General features: G+C 46.6%; 1 long non-coding RNA gene across 1 annotated transcript in view; it reads right to left on the bottom strand.

The window, feature by feature from the left end:
- Window positions 1-2,331: 2,331 nt before the first annotated feature.
- LOC140384853 (uncharacterized) overlaps window positions 2,332-13,398 on the bottom strand; it is a 69,794-nt gene continuing 58,727 nt past the window's right edge. The window contains exons 2-3 of the long non-coding RNA XR_011933174.1: window positions 5,860-5,974; window positions 2,332-3,010 (exon numbers count right to left, since the gene is read on the bottom strand). This is a non-coding gene — a long non-coding RNA (uncharacterized lncRNA). The remainder of the gene's footprint in view (window positions 3,011-5,859; window positions 5,975-13,398) is intronic.

Here is a 13,398-nt window from a genome sequence, read left to right as displayed (position 1 = left end):
CGGAAATTGTTTATATATATTATATTATGGGCGTGATTCTCCGAAATGGAGAGCGAGTGTTCGTGCCGTCGTGAACGCCTTCGCGTTTCATGACGGCGCGGAACGGGCACGGGCACTACCGATTCTGGCCCCCACAGCACGGCGCTGGAGCGGTTCACGCCACTCCAGCCTCACTTCCCGTCACCAAATGGGCACCGAGCAAACCTGCACATGCGCAGTTGGGCCGCGCCAAGATGTGAATGCGCGGGGGACTTCCTCAGTGCGCCGGTCCCGATGCAACATGGCGTGGGGGTTCAGAGGCCGGCCGCGTAATAAAATAGGGCCGGGGCTAGAGAGGCTGGCCCGCCGATCAGTGGGCCCCGATTGCGGGCCAGACCCCATCGGAGGCCCCCCCTGGTGAAGGAGCGCTTTTCCCCGCCCCACAGCCGCCCCCCGACCCTGCGTGCAGAGTTCCCGTCGGCTGCGAGCAGGGGTGTACGGCGGCGGCGGGACTCTGCCGTTCCTGCGCGGCCGGTCGGCCCATCAAGGCCGGAGAATCGGCGGCCCAGCCGTGGACAGTGGCCTGCAATGGCGCCGCGCCAAATGCGGTGGCGCAAATGGCGTTGATTCTCCTCTCCTCGGAGAATCGCCTGCCGGCGTCGGACCTACGCTGCGGGAAAAAATGGCGCGAATGGTAATTCTCCCATACGGCGCAGCAAGGGAGAATCGCGCCCCCTATGTGTCTGTTGCAGTAATGTTCCTAAAAGTACTTAGGTTAAGCTATACAGATGTATGTCTGTTAAAGCTGTGATTAAGGGATTAACATCCGGGCAGACTGTCAATCATTGGAGGGTCTGGGTCTGTTTTTGGTTTCGTTTTCAGCCCTGCCCGGTGTCTATTATTTTTATTTTTAGAGTTCTGCCCTGGATTCTGAGAAAAGGAGATGTGTTTCTCAGACTGACTTCTGAAAGCTTCTCTCCCAAAGCTTTGTGAATACATCTGTAAGCCACTGAGTTTTAACAAAAAAAAATTTTTTAAACATTTTTTCCAATTAAGGGGCAATTTAGCGTGGCCAATCCACCTACCCTGCACATCTTTGGGTTGTGGGGATGAGACCCACACAGACATAGGGAGAATGTGCAAACTCAACATGGATAGTGGCCCACGGCTGGGATCAAACCCAGGTCCTCCGTTCCATGATGTAGTAGTGCTACCCACCCTGCCACCATGCCACCCCCGAGTGTTAACTAAATCAATAAGTGGCATTTGACCTGTGTGTGTGAAAGTTTGCTTAGTTGAAAGTTTAGAAGTAGATGGGAAAGTAAGCTCAAAGCCCTTTCTTTTTTATGAAACTGTTTAACTGTTAATTGAAAAGCTGCTTTTCCCGTGGATGTTAATGGGGTTAATCCTATGTTATTAATAACATTTGTTTTAATATGAAAGATCCCTAGTCGTCAGTGGAATCCCTCCGGGAGCAAAGTATCTTTTCCTCACAGTACACAAAATTGAAAAACTGGGGTCTCGCGATTTCCTAAAAGGAATTGGGGTCTGGTGTGGGAACCGTAACAGTACAGGCAAAGGACATCACGTGAAATGATGTGAGAGGATATATGTGTCAGGAGACTGCACTTTAGTAAGGAAGCAATGGAGATCTTTGTGAAATGTTGAAGGAAAACCTGAAGCTGAACTAACTGTCGCCCTGCCTTAACAGTGAAGATGAAACTCACGATAGTTGTAGCATAGAACATACAGTGCAGAAGGAGGCCACCCGGCTCATCGAGTCTGCATCGACCCACTTAAACCCTCACTTCCACCCTATCTCCGTAACCTAATGACCCCTCCTAACCTTTTTGGACACTAAGAGCAATTTATCATGGCCAATCCACCTAACCTGCACGTTTTTGGACTTTGGGAGGAAACCGGAGCACCCGGGGGAAACCCACGCAGACACGGGGAGAACATGCAGACTCTGCACAGACAGTGACCCAGCGGGGAATCGAACCTGGGACCCTGGCGCTGTGAAACCACAGTGCTAACCACTTGTGCTACCGTGCTGCCCTCTTAGCATGTTGTGCATCACACAACTTTGTCTATAAGCAATGATTGAGCAGTCACCCGGAAGATGACTTATCATCAGAAGTGGAGGATAATATGGAGCCTGATGCAGATATATCTCGCAAGTGTGGGAGCCCAGGCTCCAGGTGACGCAAGGTCAGTTCGAGTTCACCTGGTGCTGCTGCTTTTGACATTGAACCCTCCCTCCTTGTCCCTCCTCCCTCCCCTCCCCTTGCCTCCCTCCCTCCTCTATTTACAGAAAGAAAACGTTAAAGCAAAAAAATATATTTTATTGTAAGAAATTTGGAAAAGTTGAGGTAGTTATTAAATGGAATATCATACAGCAGCCGCTAATGTTAAACGTCAAGTTAAATGTTAACATGGTAACAAAGTTTTGTATTTATAATATTTTTGTTAATAAATGTTTTCCATTAAACTTTACAAACTTCAACAAATATCTTATTCAAACATCAAATCACAACATTTAATGATGAGATCATTATAAATGAATAAGATAATTGAAGTAAACAAGCGAAGATATATGACAATGATAAACACAAATTGAAAAAAAGTCAGATGTTACAAGGACAATTAGAGCAAAAACAAAAAGCCCTGGGGGGCACTTTTCAATCTTGTGACCTTGGCAGAACCAACTTATAACCGTAATTTATGACCCCTTGTGCAGGTCTGTAAGGAGACAGTATTATTTACATGTTGTCCTGTTTCAAGAATCTCCATTGTGGGTGGTCCAAGAAGTTCTGACTTCTCTTCTTCCCAACTAGATTTTCAGTTGCCAGGGTGACAAAGTGGTGTAGTGGTTAGAACTGCTGCCACACGGCGCTGAGGTCCCAGGTTCGATCCTGGCTCTGGGTCACTGTCCATGTGGAGTTTGCACATTCTCCATCTGTCTGCGTGGGTCTCACCCCCAAAACCCAAAGATGCGCAGGTTAGGTGGATTGGCCATGCTACATTGCCCCTTAATTGGAAAAAAAAATGAATTGGATACTTAAATTTTTAAAATAAATTTTCAGTTGCCATATTCCAAATTAAAACATATGAACACTTTTAAGCATGCCGTACATAAAGTTATATAATAATATAGTGCAGATTTAAATAGTAGTTTCCCCGATTTAAAACAAATAACAAACTTATGTTCACTTATAAATATTAAATAATAATCATCTTCAATCATAAAAAATAAAATTAAAAATAACTTTAAAAGAAACAATAACAATGTTTCAAAGAAAGAACAAAGAAAAACTGTAAAGAAACTTCAACATACCTTTAAAGCAGCTGTGAAACTTGTTGCTTGTCCTCAATACAAACCTGTAGTTTAAATCCCTGCTCTCAGTGGGCACTCCCTTAGTTCCCTGTCATAAGGGGCATGGGTACATTTAAACTGCACTGCGCTGCGGCCTGCGCAGTGTGTCCCAGCGCAGGCCCCAGGCTGCTGCCAGAGTTGGAAAGGTCGTCGCGACATTTGCCCACTGGTTTGTGGGCATTTCTCTAGCTCAGCATTGGTGGGTCACGGCTTCCCGCTGGTAGATGGAGGTTAAAGGCCAGTATTAACTTCAGTCCTGAAAATTCCAACTTTCCCTGGATTCTTGGAGCAGAGGATTCCAGGTTTTCAATCCCCTTGGCTTTCTGATTTCACTGCTGATTGGTCAAGCTCTAACTTTTAAATAATATTTCCTCATTTCTGATCTCTGCACCAGGGGAATTAGCTTCTATGCGCGTGATTTAACAAAAAAAAAATAGTCCTGCTTTGGGCAGGATTAGCGGGGTCATTCCTGGCACTTGTAGCACCAGGAACGACCCCGCTATTGAACGGGACTCTTATTCTTTTGGTGGCCTCAGCTGGAACGCCTTGGCGAGGCCGCACTCAGTTGGATTTCCTGCACTGAGGAGCTCCACTCGCTAGTTCAGGGAGAGTATAGACGTGACCCCCCCCAGATTCCCCAACTCACCTGTTAGGGGGTCCTCAAGCCCCCCCCCCCCCCCCCTCCGCACCCAAAAGAGGCAGGTCACCCCAGGTCTGATCCCCAGGACGGGCAAAATGCCACCTAGGCACCTCAGCATTGCCAGTCTGGCACCCTGGCAGTGCCCCTCTCAGTCTGGCAGTGGACTAGGGCATCATGGCAATGTCAGGCTGGCACCTGGGTCACTTTGCTTGTGACGAAGGTTCCTGCACTCGCATTCTGTTATTTGCATTCATATTTACAGTCCATGTCAGAACTCTTGACTTTTCCCCTTCATCCATCGAGTACAGACCCAGAGTCTTCAGCTCCTCTGTCCTTTCTTTAAAATCCTGCAATTTATCCTCTCCTTTTTAATTATTTAGTCCCAATAACCTGTTTGTAAATTACTAGTTATTTTCTCCATCCTTTCGGGCAGCGTTTTCCAAGTCATAACAACTTGTTGAACAAAGTGAGACAGTCAAGCTTTCTTGACAGACTATGGCTGGGAGAATTGAAAGTGGCATCTGGTAACAGCGATAGTGGGAAAGTGAAACCTGGAATCTGTAGGATGCGGCAATAGAGGAAATGATAGGAGGGATCGCCACAGTAGAGCTGAATCCCAACAAGGACAAGCCAGGCTTGCCAACAAATGCTCTCTTGGATCAGACCTTCCATACATTGCAGATAAAAATAGCCAATTAGCAAATCTGCATTCCTATAACCCGTTCAATTATCCTCTCAGCGACTCAAAACAAAGCGAGCAAAAGCCTAAGAAAACACTTAAGAAAACATTTATTTTATGGGAGAGTGATTAGATGTCAGAGGCATGCTACTGTCTGCGGTTGACATCGGTATTGAATTGACTATATTTAAAACACTTTGAACAAGGTAATTTTATCAAATGCTCATATGAACAACAGTTGCAGTGAGTGGGAGGCATTTGGAAAATACATTACTTCAGGTTTCTCAACTTATCCCAATTTCCTCCCCACTCAAATAACCTGTGACTCCCTTGTTAGTCAAAATGTATTAATTCTGGAAGGAATCAGCTTTATTAAGCGCCAGTTAGTCCTCAACCGGGCTATTGTACACAATTCTGGAGGATAGAACAAAGAACAAAGAACAAAGAAAAGTACAGCACAGGAACAGGCCCTTCGGGGCCTGTGCCGACCATGCTGCCCGTCAAAACTAAAATCTTCTACACTTTCGGGGTCCGTATCCCTCCATTTCCATCCGATTCATGTATTTGTCAAGATGCCCCTTAAACGTCACGATCGTCCCTGCTTTCACCACCTCCTCCGGCAGCAAGTTCCAGGCACCCACTACCCTCTGTGTAAAAAACTTGCCTCGTACATCTCCTCTAAACCTTGCCCCTCGCACCTTAAACCTATGCCCCCTAGTAATTGACCCCTCTACCCTGGGAAAAAGCCTCTGACTATCCACTCTGTCTATGCCCCTCATAATTTTGTAGACCTCTATCAGGTCGCCCCTCAACCTCCGTCGTTCCAGTGAGAACAAACTGAGTTTATTCAACCTCTCCCGATCGCTAATGCCCTCCATGCCAGGCAACATCCTGGTAAATCTCTTCTGCACCCTCTCTAAAGCCTGCACGTCCTTCTGGTGGTGTGGTGACAGAATTGAACACTATACTCCAAGTGTAGCCTAACTAAGGTTCTATACAGCTGCAACATGACTTGCCAATTCTTATACTCAATGTCCCGGCCAATGAAGGCAAGCATGCCGTATGCCTTCTTGACTACCTTCTCCACCTGTGTTGCCCCTTTCAGTGGCCTGTGGACCTGTACACCTAGATCTCTCTGACTGTCAATACTCTTGAGGGTTCTACCATTCACTATATATTCCCTACCTGGATTAGACCTTCCAACATGCATTATCTCACATTTGTCCGGATTAAACTCCACCTGCCATCTCACCACCCAAGTCTCCAAACGATGTAAATCCTGCTGTGTCCTCCGACAGTCCTTTTTAAAAAAAAAAATATTTATTAAAGTTTTTTAACACAATTTTTCTCCCTTACAAACAATAACCCCCCCGCCTCGTAACAAAAAAAACCGAGAAATCGCGCAGAGCAAGATATATACATGGCAAAATGATATATTTACACAGCTTTGTACATTGGCCCTCACCCGTACGTGCCAGTTTCCCCAACCCTTCATGTTATCTCTTGCTCGTCCCCCTCCCAGGCAGTCCCCCCTTTCCCAACCCCCTCCCCCCCCCCTCCCAGGGCGTCCCCTCCACCCCCCCCCCCCCAAGGTTGCTGCTGCTGCTAACCGACCTTCCTCTAACGCTCCGCGAGATAGTCTAGGAACGCTTGCCACCTACTGTCGAACCCCTGCGCAGACCCTCTCAAGGCGAACCTAATCCTCTCCAACTTTATGAACCCAGCCATATCATTTATCCAGGCCTCCAGGCTGGGGGGCTTCGCCTCCTTCCACATTAGCAAGATCCTTCGCCGGGCTACTAGGGAAATAGCAAAGGCCAGAATGCCGGCCTCTTTCGCCTCCTGCACTCCCGGTTCGTCCACTACTCCAAATATAGCTAGCCCCCAGCTTGGCTTGACCCGGACTTTCACCACCTGAGATATTGCTCCCGCCACTCCTCTCCAGAACCCCTCCAGTGCCGGGCATGACCAAAACATATGGACATGGTTGTCCTCTGACAGTCCTCATCGCTATCCGCAATTCCACCAACCTTTGTGTCATCCGCAAACTTACTAATCAGACCAGTTACATTTTCCTCCAAATCATTTATATATACTACGAACAGCAAAGGTCCCAGCACTGATCCCTGCGGAACACCACTAGTCACAGCCCTCCAATCAGAAAAGCATCCTTCCATTGCTACTCTCTGCCTTCTATGACCTAGCCAGTTCTGTATCCATCTTGCCAGCTCACCTCTGATCCCGTGTGACTTCACCTTTTGTACCAGTCTGTCATGGGGGACCTTGTCAAAGGCCTTACTGAAGTCCATATAGACAACATCCACTGCCCTACCTGCATCAATCATCTTTGTGACCTCCTCGAAAAACTCTATCAAGTTAGTGAGACACAACCTCCCCTTCACAAAACCGTGCTGCCTCTCGCTAATACGTCCACTTGCTTCCAAATGGGAGTAGATCCTGTCTCGAAGAATTCTCTCCAGTTATTTCCCTACTACTGAAGTAAGGCTCACCGGCCTATAGTTCCCTTTATTATCCTTGCTACCCTTCTTAAACAAAAGAACAATATTGGCTATTCGCCAGTCCTCCGGGACATCACCTGAAGACAGTGAGGATCCAAAGATTTATGTCAAGGCCTCAGCAATTTCCTCTCTAGCCTCCTTCAGTATTCTGAGGTAGATTCCATCAGGCCCTGGGGGCTTATCCACCTTAATATTTTTCAAGACGCCCAACACCTCATCTTTTTGGATCTCAATGTGACCCAGGCTATATACCCACCCTTCTCCAGATTCAACATCCACCAATTCCTTCTCCTTGGTGAATACTGATGCAAAGTATTCATTTAGTACCTCGCCTATTTCCTCTGGCTCCACACATAGGTTCCCTCCCCTGTCCTTCAGTGGGCCAACCCTTTCCCTGGCTACACTCTTGCTTTTTATGTACGTGTAAAAAGCCTTGGGGTTTTCCTTAACCCTATTTGAAATGACTTTTCGTGACCTTTTTTTGCCCTCCTGACTCCTTGCTTAAGTTCCTTCCTACTTTCCTTATATTCCACACAGGCTTCGTCTGTTCCCAGCCTTCTAGCCTTGACAAATGCCTCCTTTTTCTTTTTGACGAGGTCTACAATATCTCTCGTTATCCAAGGTTCCCGAAATTTGCCGTATTTATCCTTCTTCCTCACAGGAACATGCCGGTCCTGAATTCCTTTCATAAGAACATAAGAACTAGGAGCAGGAGTAGGCCATCTGGCCCCTCGAGCCTGCTCCACCATTCAATGAGATCATGGCTGATCTTTTGTGGACTCAGCTCCACTTTCCGGCCTGAACACCATAACCCTTAATCCCTTTATTCTTCAAAAAACTATCTATCTTTATCCTTAAAACATTTAATGAAGGAACCTCAACTGCTTCACTGGGCAAGGAATTCCATAGATTCACAACCCTTTGGGTGAAGAAGTTCCTCCTAAACTCAGTCCTAAATCTACTTCCCCTTATTTTGAGGCTATGCCCCCTAGTTCTGCTTTCACCCGCTAATGGAAACAACCTGCCCGCATCTATCCTATCTATTCCCTTTATAATTTTCTATGTTTCTATAAGATCCCCCCTCATCCTTCTAAATTCCAATGAGTACAGTCCCAGTCTACTCAACGTCTCCTCGTAATCCAACCTCTTCAGCTCTGGGATTAACCCAGTGAATCTCCTCTGCACACCCTCCAGCGCCAGTATGTCCTTTCTCAGGTAAGGAGACCAAAACTCAACACAATACTCCAGGTGTGGTTTCACTAACACCTTATACAATTGCAGCAGAACCTCCCTAGTCTTAAACTCCATCCTTCTAGAAATGAAGGACAAAATTCCATTTGCCTTCTTAATCACCTTTTGCACCTGGAAACCAACTTTTTGCGACTCGTGCACTAGCACACCCAGGTCTCTCTGCACAGCAGCATGTTTTAATATTTTATCATTTAAATAATAATCCCTTTTGCTGTTATTCCTACCAAAATGGATAACCTCACATTTGTCAACATAGTATTCCATCTGCCAGACCCTAGCCCATTCACTTAACCTATCCTATTCCCTCTGCAGACTTCCGGTATCCTCTGCACTTTTGGCTTTACCATTCATCTTAGTGTCGTCTGCAAACTTGGACACATTGCCTTTGGTCCCCAACTCCAAATCATCTATGTAAATTGTGAACAATTGTGGGCCCAACAATGATCCCTGAGGGACACCACTAGCTACTGATTGCCAACCAGAGAAACACCCATTAATCCTCACTATTAATTAATCAATCCTCCATCAATGCTACTACTTTACCCTTAATGCCATGCATCTTTATCTTATGCAGCAACCTTTTGTGTGGCACCTTGTAAAAGGCTTTCTGGAAATCCAGATATACCACATCCATTGGCTCCCCGTAATCTACCGCTCTGGTAATGTCCTCAAAAAATTCCACTAAATTAGTTAGGCACGACCTGCCCTTTATGAACCCATGCTGCGTCTGCCTAATGGGACAATTTCCATCCAGATGCCTCACTATTTCTTCCTTGATAATAGATTCCAGCATCTTCCCTACTACCGAAGTTAAGCTCACTGCCCTATAATTACCCGCTTTCTGCCTACCTCCTTTTTTAAACAGTGGTGTCACGTTTACTAATTTCCAATCCGCCAGGACCACCCCAGAGTCTAGTGAATTTTGGTAAATTATCACTAGTGCATTTGCAATTTCCTTAGCCATCTCTTTTAGCATCTTTTTCAACTGACATTTGAAAGTCTCCCACATGTCAGATGTTGATTTACCCTCAAACATCCACCCCCAATCTAGGTTCTTCAGTTCCCGACTAATATTGTTATAATTTGCCTCCCCCCAATTTAGCACATTCACCCGAGGACCACTCTTACCCTTGTCCACCAGCACTTTAAAACTTACTGAATTGTGGTCACTGTTCCCGAAATGCTCCCCTACTGAAACTTCTACCACCTGGCTGGGTTCATTCCCCAATACCAGGTCCAGTGCAGCCCCTTCCCTAGTTGGACTATCTACATATTGTTTTAAGAGGTCTTCCTGCATGCTCCTTACAAACTCTGCCCCGTCCAAGCCCCAGCACTAAGTGAGTCCCAGTCAATATTGGGGAAGTTAAAGTCTCCCATCACACCAACCCTGTTGCTTTTACTCCTTTCCAAAATCTGTCTACCTATCTGCTCCTCTATCTCCCACTGGCTGTTGGGTGGCCTGTAGTAAACCCCTAACATTGTGACTGCACCCTTCTTATTCCTGATCTCTACCCATATAGCCTCGCTGCCCTCTGAGGTGTCCTCCCGCAATACCGCTGTGATATTCTCCCTAACCAGTAGCGCAACTCCGCCACCCCTTTTACATCCCCCTCTATCCCGCCTGAAACATCTAAATCCTGGAACGTTCAGCTGCCAATCCTGTCCTTCCCTCAACCAGATCTCTGTAATGGCAACAACATCATAGTTCCAAGTACTAATCCAACCTCTAAGTTCATCTGCCTTACCTGTTATACTTCTTGCATTAAAACATATGCACTTCAGGCCACCGGTCCCGCTGTTTTCAGCAACAGCTCCCTGTCTGCTCCTCCTTAGAGCCATACTGGCCCTATTCCCTAGTTCTCCCTCAATTTTTTCACCTTCTGACCTATTGCTCCGGTACCCACCCTCCCTAACATACTAGTGTAAAGCCCCCCGTGTGACACTAGCAAATCTCACGGCCAGGATATTTATGCCTCTCCAATTTAGATGCAACCCGTCCTTCTTATACAGGTCTCACCTGCCCCGGAAGAGCTCCCAGTGGTCCAGATAACTGAAACACTCCCTCCTACACCAGCTGTTTAGCCACGTGTTTAGCTGCTCTATCTTCCTATTTCTAGCCTCACTGGCACGTGGCACAGGGAGTAATCCAAAGATTACAACCCTGGAGGTCCGGTCTTTTAACTTTCTGCCTAGCTCCCTGAACTCCTGCTGCAGGACTTCATGCCCCTTCCTGCCTATGTCGTTAGTCCCAATATGTACCATGACCTCTGCCTGTTTGCCCTCCCCCTTCAGGATGCTCGCTACCCGTTCTGAGACACCCTGGATCCTGGCACCAGGGAGGCACATACCATCCTGGAGTCTCTTTCACGTCCACAGAAGCACCTATCTGTGCCCCTGACTATAGAGTCCCCTATGACTATTGCTCTTCTGCGCTTTGGCCCTCCCTGCTGAACATCAGAGCCACTGCTCTGTCTGCTGCTGTTTTCCCCTGATAGGCTATTCCCCCCAACAGTATCCAAAGTGGTATACCTGTTTGAGAGGGGACATCCATAGAGGATTCCTGCACTGACTGCTTGCTCCTTCTGGTGGTCACCCATTTTTCTGCCTGCACCTTGGGTATGAACGCATCTCTATAACTCCTATCTATGACACTTTACGCTACCTGCATGCTCCTAAGTGCATCCAATTGCTGCTCCAACCAAACAACGTGATCTGTGAGGAGCTGCCATTGGTTACACTTGCTGCAGATATAGTCAACCGGGACGCTGGAAGCATCACAGATCTGTCACACCTCACAGTTGGAGCACTGCACCCCGCTGAGTGACATTTAAGGATGTCAAGGTATTCAAAGATATGCAGAGGGACAGGTAGAATTGAGGAAGCAGGGGGGATTGCATAATGACTCAGACAGGCTAGGAGAGTGGGCAAAGAAGTGGAAAAGTATGAGGTTATGCTTTTTGGTAGGAAGAATGGAGGCATAGGCTATTTTCTAAATGGGAAAAGGCTTAGGAAATCAGAAGCACAAAGGGGCTTAGGAGCCCGAGTTCAAGATTCTCTTAAGGTTAACGTGCAGGTTCAGTCGGCAGTTAGGAAGGCAAATGCAATGTTAGCATTCATGTCAAGAGGGCTAGAATACAAGACCAGGGATGTACCTCTGAGGCTGCATAAGCCTCTGGTCAGACCCCATTTGGAATATTGTGAGCAGCTTTGGGCCCCGTGTCTAAGGAAGGATGTTCTGGCCTTGGAAAGGGTCCAGAGAAGGTTCACAATAATGATCCCTGGAATGAAGAGCTTGCCATATGAGGAGCGGTTGAAGACTCTGGGTCTGTACTCGATGGAGTTTAGAAGGATGAGGGGGGATCTTATTGAAACTTACAGGATACTGCGAGGCCTGGATAGAGTGGACTTGGAGAGGATGTTTTCACTAATCGGAAAAGCTAGAACCAGAGGACACAATCTCAGACTAAAGGGACGATCCTTCAAAACAGAGATGAGGAGGAATTTCTTCAGCCAGAGGGTGGTGAATCTGTGGAACTCTTTGCCGCAGAAGGCTGTGGAGGCCAAATCACTAAGTCTCTTTGAGACAGAGATAGTTCGGTTCTTGATCAATAAGGGGATCAGGGGTTTTGGGGAGAAGGCAGGATAATGGGGATGAGAAAAATATCAGCCATGATTGAATGGCGGAGCAGACTCGATGGGCTGAGTGGCCTAATTCTGTTCCTATATCTAATGTTCTTATGGTCTTGTTGGAGAGGCTGTACATGAGATTTACTGTAATGGTACCAGAACGAAGGACATCACTTAATCCGGAGACACTAGAGAAGTTGAGGTTGTTCTCCTTGGAGCAGAGAAGGTTAAGGGAAGATGTGAAAAAGATGTTCAAAATTAAGATGGGATTTCTTAGAATAAATAAGGAGAAATAAGATGACGGGAGAACATAGATTAAAAGTAATTGACAAAAGAATGGGAGAAATATTTTCACACAGCGAGCTGTTATGATTTGGAACGCACTGCCTGAGTGGGCGGTGAAGCAAATTCCATAATAACTTCAAAATGGAAATTAATTATTTGCTTGAAAAGGGAAAAGGTTCGAGGGCATGAAGAAGGAACATTCGAACATAGAGAATCAAGAACAGGAGGAGACCATTCAAGCCCGCTCCACCACTCAATAAGATCAAGGCTGATCTAGTTGTGGGCTCAACCACATTTTCTTTCCTGCTCGTCCATAACCCTTGACTCTTTTGTCTATCAAAAAGCTAACTCAACCTTGAATAAATTGAATGGGTGTGATCTTCAGGTCATGCCCGCCCTGAGACCGGAAATTCCTGGCTGAGGTCAACGGACCCTTAAATGGTCCATCAAATTTTCCGGTCCCGCCTGCCAAGGAAATCGCTGCAGGCAGGACTGGAAAATTTACCCCGATGATTCAACGTCCAGTGCTCACTGGGGAAGAGATTAACAACCCTTTGAGAGAAAGAATTTCTCCTCATCTCCATCTTAAATGGTCATCCGCTTATTATTAAACAGTGGGGTGTGGCAAATTGGGATAATCTTTCAAAGGGATGGCACAGATATGATGGGCTGAAAGGTCTCCTTCTGTGCTGTACAATTCCAAAATCACACCCGATTCTGGCACGGGCCCCGACACATTGGCACGGCCATATGTCCAGTGTGAGACACTCAGGAGATGGAGCCTAACCGTCAGGCCTCATCCAGCAACCAGATTAACAGCAGCTCAGCTCAACACTGGCAGGGTGTCAAACATTGAGCCTTCTTTTGGATGTGAATAATTGCCACAGCAGCCAATGCCTTTAAAACCAAAGCCACAGAATGAGTCATTTTACATTGCTGTGTTCGGATTTGGCATCCTTTTATCAAATGATCTTGTTTAAAATATGTTGGTTTTGTGATGAGGCCCAAGTCATGTGGGGAACACGGGGAAGCCCAGTCGTGG

The sequence above is a fragment of the Scyliorhinus torazame genome, chromosome 10 (assembly GCF_047496885.1).
Source record: "Scyliorhinus torazame isolate Kashiwa2021f chromosome 10, sScyTor2.1, whole genome shotgun sequence".
NCBI lineage: Eukaryota > Metazoa > Chordata > Chondrichthyes > Carcharhiniformes > Scyliorhinidae > Scyliorhinus > Scyliorhinus torazame.
This window is presented reverse-complemented; position numbering and strand designations above follow the sequence as displayed.